We start from the raw sequence: 9,764 nt of genomic DNA, 5'->3' as shown, positions 1-9,764 counted from the left end.
TGGGATGTCTCCCCTCATTCCCAGGGCTGGGAGGAGAGGCCAGATCAGCTCCCGAGCGATTGTGCGGCGATGAAAGGAGCAATCACCGATGAAAGGAGCAATCACCGCCTGGTGCCTCCTCTGCACCATCCCTGTGGGATCTCAGCCTCCCCGGAGCAGCTTTCTGGGGTTTGTTCTTCCCCCAAATCCCAGCCCAGCCCGGCCTTTTCCCTCTCCCTGTTTCCCTCATCCTCCAATCTCCTCCGCTCCTCATCCCCATCCCAGCAGAGATTCCCACGGCGAGGAACCGGAGTGGGAATCGTTTCTTCTGTTGTCGCTACAACGTTTGGCACCGATCTCCGCTGTCTTTCAGGTGTTCCAGAGATTGATTTTGCATCAGCTGCCTCTCACTCTGCTCTGGGGCCCGATAAAATCACACAAACGCCACGGAGAGCTCCGGAGCGGCGGCTCAGGCTCCAGAGGGAGCACCATTAGGGTTGGGAAAAGTGACAGCTGCTGCCAGCAGCCCTAAAAGCCGAGCCTCAGCCAGGAAGAACTTCTAACGAGACTCAGAGCAATGGAAACGCTTCCCTGGGCCTCTCTCAAATGGATGCTTGGCTGAGCCGTGGGCTGGGGAGGAAAGGGAACGGGCTGGGGATGCCTCAGATGCACTCGGCCCTGGATCCAGCACTCTGGATCCTGGTTTTTCTCCAACTTGGAGAGGGGAGGATTGAATCCCTAAATTTATTGAGCTGCAGAAGGACAGCTCAGTGGAGGTTGGGGCTGCTTGTGAAAATTCCTGTTATTCCAACCCTCGGGAATGCCCAGCTGAGGCTCTCCAGGCATTCCCAGCTACTGATCTCGACTAAAACATGCCCCGGATGATCCCAAACCCACAGCACCCCCACCCCAAGCAGCAGCCCGAGCACGTCCCGGATCCCAGTCCGGATTCTCCGCGTGGATACAACCCCGGCTTGCAAAGCCTCCCAAATCCCCCCATCCTCGAGCACGGATTGAGGCAAAGGCGGGATGCGGAGTCCTGGAATCCGGCTGGAGGAGGGATTTTGGCCGCTTCAGCGCATCCTCGGGGTGAGCTGGCAGAATTCCAGCCCGGAGCACGATTCCAGGGGCAGAGGAGCTCATCCCTCCCTGCGCGCGACTGACTCCTGCCATCTAGCGCTGCTCCCGGCCCAATCCCGCAATTCCCGCAATTCCCGGCTTCCCAAAAACCCCGGCTGCCCCTGGGCCGAGCGCCAGCACCCCCCAGAGATCCCGGGAAAGGCTCTTCCCGACGGGGCGGAATCCGAGGAAGGGCAGACGGGAGGGCAGAGGAAGAGGGGTGGAGAACAGGGGCTCTGTTCTGCCCGGCACAGAGGCCACAGTGACCCCAAACCCGGCTGGGTGACCCCAAATACATATGAGAGACCCCAAACCCGGTTGGGTGACCCCTCAGCCCGGCTGGGTGACCCCCACTGACACCCCTGCATGACATCCCCAGCCTCGGGATGCTCCTCCCATCCCGGGAAATCCCTTTCCAAGAGCTTTTCCACGGGAAGTGGCACCACTGGGCAAATTTGTTCTTGAATGCTTCACATCAGGCCAGGTTTTTTCGGACTTTCACGGCGACAGGAATAATAAAAACGCACTTTCTCCTTCTGGATTTATGGGTTTGTAAAGCTGCTTTCGTGCCCCCCTGGGAATCCAGGGATTAGAGGGGCATTAAACACCTCCATGAAAATTCAGCTCAGGTGAAAAGGGGGGAATTCAAGGGCAGGGAGTGAGCAGGAGCGAAACCAGGAGTTTGATTTATTACTGAAGGAATAAAAACCTCATAAAAAACCCCAAAAGAACTCCTTGCCGGGCAGGAGGAATCCATAACCCCACTGCTTGTGGGTTCTGCCCAGGAACCTCTGGAGATAACAGGAAAAGCGGGATCCAAGCGTGCAGAAATGGAGAAGGGAGGGCGGAAAACTTGGGGGGAAAACTCATTAACACCAAGCACTGCTCTGCCAAAGCACCCTGGCTCCCGGCAGGATGAATCCCTGGTAGGATGAATCCCTGGCAGGATGAATCCCTGGCAGGACGAATCCCCGGCAGGATGAATCCCCGGCAGGATGAATCCCTGGCAGGACGAATCCCTGGCAGGACAAATCCGGCGTTTCCAGGGCTGAATTCCCACCTGAGAAGGAACGGAGCCCCCGTCATTGAGGGAGCGGAGCCGACGGTAACTATGGCAATGCATCAACCACGGCCCGGCAATTACAGCCCGGCCCTACCTGGCAGAAAATGGCGAAAATCAGCCCAAATCCAGCGGCGTTTGGAATCTGGGGCTCTCGCCCCCAGAAGAGTGATCCCACAAATCCCCGTGGAAGGAGCAGAGGTGGCCCCTGCTGGGTCTGGGGTCCCCGAGGCTGGAAAGGGACAACGGCAGCCACGGGACATTGCTGAGGTCACTGCTCCGAATCTGTCCTGGAATGGGATCAGCGGATCCTGGAATGGGATTGGGGAGATCCTGGAAAGGGATCGAGGAGATCCTGTGAGGGGATTGGGGGATCCTGGAATGGGATCAGGGGATCCTGGGGGAGCATCAGGGGATCCTGGAAAGGGATTGGGGAGATCCTGGAAAGGGATCGAGGAGATCCCGGGAGGGGATTGGGAGATCCTGGAATGGGATTGGGGGATCCTGGAAAGGGATCGGGGAGATCCTGGAAAGGGATCGAGGAGATCCTGTGAGGGGATTGGGGGATCCTGGAATGGGATTGGGGGATCCTGGAATGGGATTGGGGGATCCTGGAAAGGGATCGGGGAGATCCTGGAAAGGGATCAAGGAGATGCTGGAAAGGGATCAGGGGGATCCTGGAAAGGGATCGGGGGATCCTGGAATGGGATTGGGGGATCCTGGGAGGGGATCAGGGGATCCTGGGGGGGCATCAGGGGATCCTGGAAAGGGATCGGGGAATCCTGGAAAGGGATCAGGGGATCCTGTGAGGGGATCGGGCGATCCTGGAATGGGATCAGGGGATCCTGGGAGAGCATCAGGGGATACTGGAAAGGGATTGAGGAGATCCTGGAAAGGGATCGGGGGATCCCGGGAGGGGATCGGGGATTGTCCGCAGCATTCCGTTGGGGAACACCCGCCGCTCACACTCCTGGAGGGGGAAACAACTTTTTCCTCGCGGTCCCGGCTCTGTTGCACCGCCGCGAATCCCTTGGAATGAGAATCCGGGAGAGGATGGGGCTGGAATTCCGGGCCGTTCCAAACGGCACCAGCAGCCTCTGGCGGGCGAGGCGGGTCCTGCATCCCGGGATCCCGGGAGCTGCGTCCCAGCTCCTTCCAGCCGGGAAGAGCCTGCACAAGGAAAGGCAGCGCGGGCGGACCCGCGGCTCCCGCTGCTCCCAGGTGTACAAGGGGAAAAACGCTTATCCAGAGTAAAAAACCGCTCAGCCAGAGGGGGAAAATCCGCTTTTCCAGGGTAAAGAGCTGCTCGTCCAGAGGGAAAAGCTGCCACTTTTCCGGAGTAAAAAACCGCTTCCTCAGATTAAAAAACCCCACTTGTCCAGAGTAAAAATAAAAACACTTATCCAGAGTGAAAAGCCCCTTTTCCAGGTTAATAGAAAAAAACAACCCAGACTTTTCGAGAGTAAAAACCGCTTTTCCAGAGTGAAACCCCCACTTTTCCCCAGTAAAACTCCCCCATTTTTCCCGGGTAAATAAAACCCCCACTTACCCAGAGTAAAAAATCCACTTATCCAGGTTTTAAAAAGTTCCCAGATCCCTGTTTTTGTGGCATCCCGAGCGGAGCACAGCTCCCGGACACATCCCCTGAGCCGCTTCTCCCCCTGAATCCAAACCCCAGGAGCCGTTTTATGGGATCATCCCACTGCCCTGGGCGCTCTCCGGGTGCCGGGAATTCCCTCCTTGCCCTCTCCCCACCCTGCCCACCCCTGGCATCCCCCAAAAAGCAGCTCTGAGCCTCCTGCCCCGGCAGCTGGGACTGCTGGAATGGGATTTTGGGGGGAAAAACGGCATTTCCTTGGAAGATTTTGGGCCTGGTTTGTTTAATAAAGGCGCAGGTCCGGGTGTGTTGGGATTGGGCTGGGACAGGAACTTTGGGAGATGCCCCATTCCCAGGGATGGGAGTGTCAGCTCTCCTGCCTCCCCCGGCCCAGGCTGGGCTTAAATCAACCAGAAACCAGCTTAAAGGGCTCTGGAGAATGAGCAGGGAATTAAATCTGCTCGGGGTTTTGCTCTGATTTAGTGGGACCGGCTCAAATCCGTGTTTATGCAGCCCCCGGCTCAATAAATCCCGGAATTACTGCTCCTGTTTAGGAGTGATTTAAGTCGCTTTAAGGGCTTCGGATTTGCAACAGTGCAGCCAAATGGGTTTTTCACAGCCGGGCGAGGGAAGTAAACAAACCCCGGAGTCTCCCAGACCCCCCCCAAAAAGACTCTGCCGGCTCCAGCTCCCGCTTCTCCCACAGGAAACTCGGGATGCTCCCGCTCCGAGCTCTGCTCCAGCCCCCGAATCATCCCCGTGGGGCCTTTTAACCCAATTTCCACATCCTGTGGTTGAGCTGGGATGAAAGCTCATTTCCAGAGCTCTTCTCCAGCTCAGCGGGTGCTCCAGGGGCTGGGGCTGCTGGGCTCAGCGGCACTGGGATTTCATCCCGCACGGAGAGAGCTGGGAATGGGGTGGGAAGGGCTTAAAACTCATCCAGTTCCAACCCAGGGATGTCTCCCACTGTGCCAGGCTGCTCCAACCTGGCCTTGGGCACTGCCAGGGATCCAGGGGCAGCCACAGCTCCTCTGGGAATTCCAGCCCAGACCCTCCCCACCCTCCCAGACAGGAATTCCTTCCCAATATCCCACCCAAATCTCCCCTTTCCCAGTGGGAAGCCGTTCCCTGTGTCCTCCATGCCTTGTCCCCAGTCCCTCTCCAGCTCTCCTGGAGCCCCTTTAGGCCCTGCAAGGGGCTCTGAGCTCTCCCTGGAGCCTTCCCTTCTCCAGGTGAACAGTCCCAGTTCTCCCAGCCTCTCCTCCTGGCAGAGCTGCTCCATCCCTTGGATCCCATCCCGGAGCCTCCTCCGGGCTCTCTCCAGCAGCTCCAGGTCCTCCCTGTGCCCCTCTCCCTGGGGCAGCTCTGCAGGTGGAGCCTCACCTGAGGGGGCAGAGGGGCAGAATCCCAATCCCAATCCCAACCCCAATCCCAATCCCAACCCTTTTCCTGCTGCCTGCGGGACTCTGGATGCAGTCGGAGTTAAACTGATTCCCAAAAATGTGCCGGGAGCTCCTGGCTCAGGGAGGGTGAGAAATGCAGCTGGAGGCTCACACTGGGCTGAGAGTGGAGGAAATGGGGGTGAAAAAGGAGAATAAATCTCATTATCCCCTCACGCTGCCCAGGCCCTCTTTGTTTTCCCAGGCTGCAATCCCGCTCTCCACAGGCTGCACAAACCCCCCCAAATCCCTGCATTCCCTGTCCCTCCTCCTCTGCATCCCGGTGATAAAGGGCTCCTTTCCCAAATCCTTCCTCCCCAGTGTGGGGCTCGGCCTTATCTGGGCCGGGATAATTTGATTTTCAGCGTTGGGAATTATCACAATAAAGGCCGGGATTTGCAGCCGGGTGGGGACGGTGGCAGCTGGGCCGACACCGGCGTCACCCCGCCGGGGCTCAGGGGGTCCTGGGAGGGTGTGAGCCATTCCCTGGGGAACATTCCCAAAAAAAAAACAACCCAGGGAAAATCTCCCTTCCTGCTCCGCACGTGGGATGCCAGCGGGATGTGCTCCTCTCCAGGGATTGGTGTGGGTTGGGGCGGAAGGACTGGGGGATGCTGCTGCCCAAAATCTCTTGGCAGGATATTCCAGGAGAGGCAGAAGGGCTTGGAGCACCATTCCCTGCGGGAGACAGGGCCGAGAAAGGGGTTGGAAAACACCAACACCGGGGGTTCCACATAGCCCTGACCCCCCCACGGCCACCCTGGCCCCTTTCCCCCGAGAATCCTCCCCCAGCCCCACCCAGGCCGCCCAACCCACGGCAAGATCCCAAATATCCCAAGGGAAAGGGGGAGAATCAGGAATGTCGGCTGTCCTGGAGGGGTGCTGTCCCTCCTGGGGCACATTCCACCCCCCACACCCCCACGCTTTCCCCTTTTCCCCCCATTCCTGGGAATTCTGGGGTGAGGCCTTCAGGAAACCACAGACAGGGAGGAGTGAGGGACCCTTGGTGGGATTCTCCTCCCTCCCAAGCCCTCGGCACGGCCGCGTTTCCCACCGGGAGCACCCTGGATCAGAGAGAAGCTTTGCCCTGGGAGGCGCTGGCGGAGCCCCGGCCCCGCTCCGGAGGGTGATGGAAGCACAATTCCCTCCTCCAACTCCAGGATGAATTATTTACTGCTGGAGCTCAGCAGCTCTGCTGAATTATTGAGCAGGGTTTGGATCTGGAGGCCGATGGAGCAGGAGGAAACGGAGCTGGGGAGAGAACTGAACAGCCCAGGGGGGATCCAGGCCCTTTTCCCTGGAAAGGAGAAGGAAGGCGGCCTGTGGCTTCCAGGGGGGGAATCCCCGGTGGGCAGAGTCAGCCAGGCTCGGCTTTTCCAGCAGAACAGAGCAGTTTTCTGCTGCCCAACTGGTTGGGAGGTAAACATTGCGTAAGTGGTGAGTAATGGGAGGAGGAGGATGAGGAGGAGGAGGAGGAGGAGGCTGAGCAGGAAAAGGAGAGAAAACTTCTGCTCCAGAGCCCCTGGATTGGAACAGCACCAGGGCTGGGATATTTCATCCACTGATATTCTCGTTTCTGACCCCAGATGTGATGCCTGGATGGGGACACAGAGATTTTGGGATATTCCATCCACTGATATTCCCGTTTCTGACCCCAGATGTGACGCCTGGATGGGGACACACAGATTTTGGGATATTCCATCCACTGATATTCCCGTTTCTCACCCCAGGTGTGACTCCAGCTCCCTCCTGCACTCTGGGACCCCTCCTCACCTTCCCCCTTTGCTCCACCCCTCAGCTCCCTCCCCACACCAGGGGCAGCATTTGGAGCACGATTTTGGAGCAGCATTTGGAGCATTTCCTCTCACGGATAAAACATCCGGGCTCTGCGTTTGCCTTTTGCCCCAAATTTTCCATCTCCTCTTTCTGACGGGAGGAATTCCTGGTTGGGTTGGAGCTGGATTAGATGGGGAACACTCCCAGGGGTGCCGGGGGTCTCCAGAGCGATCCCGGGGAGCACCCAGCTCATCCCTGTTCCCATTCCGGAGGAAGCTGCTCTGTCAAAGCGCAGAGCCGACGCTGCTCTGAGCTCTGGGGACGTGTTTGGGGCTTGTCTCTGCTTCAGCACCGATCAAAGGAAGAGGCTGAGGAGCTGCCCAGGAGCCGGGACGCGCTCCCAGCATTAATTTTAATAGGAAAGGCAGGGATGAATCCCAGAAGTGGAAGAGGAAATATCAATCTGCCTTTGAGTTGGGATGGGATTGGATTTTCTCATGACCTTTTGAAGGTTTGGGGTTTTTTTTCTGCTGCTCGAATGGCTGGGGTTGGAACCAGAGCTGCTTCTCAGGGCTCCGTTTCCTTTTCCAGCCTTTCCTTGCTCCTCCAATCTTCCCTCATGGCTCTGTGGGGGGAAAAAGTCATTAAATACACACCTACTTCTCGCTTTTATCACTGATCTGATTATCTTGTAATTCCCTCCCGAACAGCAAACGAGCATGGACCGAGTTCTATCCAATTTCAATGGATTTGTAAATAATCTGGCAGTAGGGAAAAAAAGGGGGGAAAAAAGGGAGGGGGGGGGAAATCCTGGCTTTGTCATTTCTGCTTTTTTCTTTATCCTTAAATATAAGGGATTTTATTCCATGTATCCATGCAAATCCACTTAGGGCTGTGTCCAGGGGGATTAAGGAAGGGGTGGAAGGGATGAGGGAGGGACTCACCTGGGCCGCTCCTGGAGGCGCCGGACGTGAGCGAGGCCGGGGAACATTTCCCTGCCCGAGCTCCCTCCAGGAAAGCAAATCCCGGGTGTTCCACCCCCTCTTTGCAGCGAAAGTACAAAAAGTGGATTATTGGGAATTTTTCTGGTTGGGTTTTGCTGGACGGATTTCTAGGCTCTCTTAAAAGCTGGGAATGTTTGCAGGGGGATTTTCACAACGGGTCGGCTCCCACCACAGGGAGATCCAAGAGGATTCTGGGGGGCATTTCAGAGCCTGGCCTTCGCCCCACGCTCAAGAACCCAAACCTCCACCACGATCCTTTCCAGTTTCTCTCCGGGGCTCCCTTGCCCTGGGAAGGCTTCCAGGTGACTCGGGAGGTGAAGCAGCACGGCGGCGTCGGAGCCAGCTGCGGGGGAGGACGCGGCACCCAGGGCGAGTGTGGACACGACCGGGATGGGATGGGATGGGATGGGGCAGCCGGGGAGGGCGAATTCCAGCCCAGGAGGAGCCAAGCACATCCTCAGGGACAGCCAGGGGACACCGCAGGGCTCTGCCCTCCCATGGTGGCGGAGCTCCTGAGCTCCTGGCCCTGCCCAAGCCCAGAGGATTCCTGGAAAGCTGCGGCTCCGGCCGCTGGCCCAGCTGGTGCGGGTCCCTCCTTGGCTGGGCCTCCCCGGCTGTGACTTACCATAGAAACACCGAACTCTGCTGAAAATGAATCATCGTCTTCTGTGCCTTTTCCCCCTGAGCTAAACCCTCTCTGTGCTCACATAAATCCACTTTCTCCTTCCTCTCCTTCTCCTTGTCCTCCTCCTCCTCCTCCTTCCCTTTCTACTTCTTTCTCCCTCTTCTTCTCTTTCTTCTTCTCCTCCTCCTCCATCGTCTCTTCCTCCTCCTTTTCCCCTCTCTTTTCTCCTTTTTCTCCTCTTTCTCCTTCTCCTTCTCCTTCTCCTCCTCCTCCTCCTTCTCCTCCTTCTCCTTCTCCTTCTCCTTCTCCTTCTCCTTCTCCTTCTCCTTCTCCTTCTCCTTCTCCTTCTCCTTCTCCTTCTCCTTCTCCTCTCTCTCTCCCTCTCCCTCTCCTCTCTCCTTCCTCTTCCTCCCTTCAGTTCGGAGCTCCCAAAATAGCAGATTCCAGCCGCGGGATTGTGGGAGCGCTGCTCAGCTCAGCAGAGGCCGCGGGAGCTGCCAGGAGCCGGCATTAGCAGAGGCAGGGGGCGGATCTCGTCTGCCGAGCGCAGCGCCATAAATCACAGCCTGCGCTCCGTGCCTGGCTCCAACGCCGCTCCACCCCCGCAGGACCATTCCCGCTCCTGGCAATCACCGGGAGCGGAGGGCCGGGATTGGGTCACGCCTCCCGCCCGTTCCTGGGCTGCTGGCCCGGCTCCCACGGGGGAGCGGAGCAAATCCCGGTGCCCGGCCCTGGCTGCGCTCCTGAGCCGTGCCAAAGGCTGGAGCTCCATCCATGGGACGGGATCTCGGTCCCGTGGGACACCATCCCAATCCCATGGGACACCATCCGAACCGCACGGGCACCCACCAGCCCGGTGTGGTTTAGTCCCTGTCCCTGAGGCCTGGAATCCTCTCGTTGCCGGGGGTCCTGATGGACTCGCCCCCCTCTCCCTGTGTGCGTGCAGGGCTGGCTGCGCCCAGCGGGGTTTCCCAGGCGGATTTTGGGGAGAGAACGGCTGCCAGGAACTCTGTGCTGTGCCGGCTCGTCCTGGGACTCCAGCGCTCCCCAGCCCATTCCCTCCTGCCTGGAGCAGACACGGGTCTTGGGGATCCTGTGCTGGGATGGGGATCCTGTGCTGGAGTGGGGATGCTGTGCTGGGATGGGGATGCTGTACTGGGATAGG

General features: G+C 58.3%; 2 long non-coding RNA genes across 2 annotated transcripts; both read right to left on the bottom strand.

Annotated features, from left to right (window-relative positions):
- Nucleotides 1-1,635: 1,635 nt before the first annotated feature.
- Nucleotides 1,636-4,706, bottom strand: LOC120411182. The gene is made up of 2 exons (XR_005603573.1): nucleotides 2,256-4,706; nucleotides 1,636-2,158 (listed from the first exon to the last, which is right to left on the bottom strand). It is a non-coding gene; the product is annotated as an uncharacterized LOC120411182 (long non-coding RNA).
- Nucleotides 4,707-7,347: 2,641 nt separating this feature from the next.
- Nucleotides 7,348-8,763, bottom strand: LOC109145838. Its single transcript, XR_002047501.1, has 2 exons — nucleotides 8,600-8,763; nucleotides 7,348-7,595 (listed from the first exon to the last, which is right to left on the bottom strand). It is a non-coding gene; the product is annotated as an uncharacterized LOC109145838 (long non-coding RNA).
- Between the last annotated feature and the right edge of the window lie 1,001 nt (nucleotides 8,764-9,764).

The sequence above is a fragment of the Corvus cornix genome, chromosome 22, assembly GCF_000738735.6.
Source record: "Corvus cornix cornix isolate S_Up_H32 chromosome 22, ASM73873v5, whole genome shotgun sequence".
In the NCBI taxonomy this organism is placed as follows: Eukaryota; Metazoa; Chordata; class Aves; order Passeriformes; family Corvidae; genus Corvus; species Corvus cornix.
Note: the sequence above shows the minus strand (reverse complement) of the source record. Positions and strands in the feature narration are given on the sequence as shown.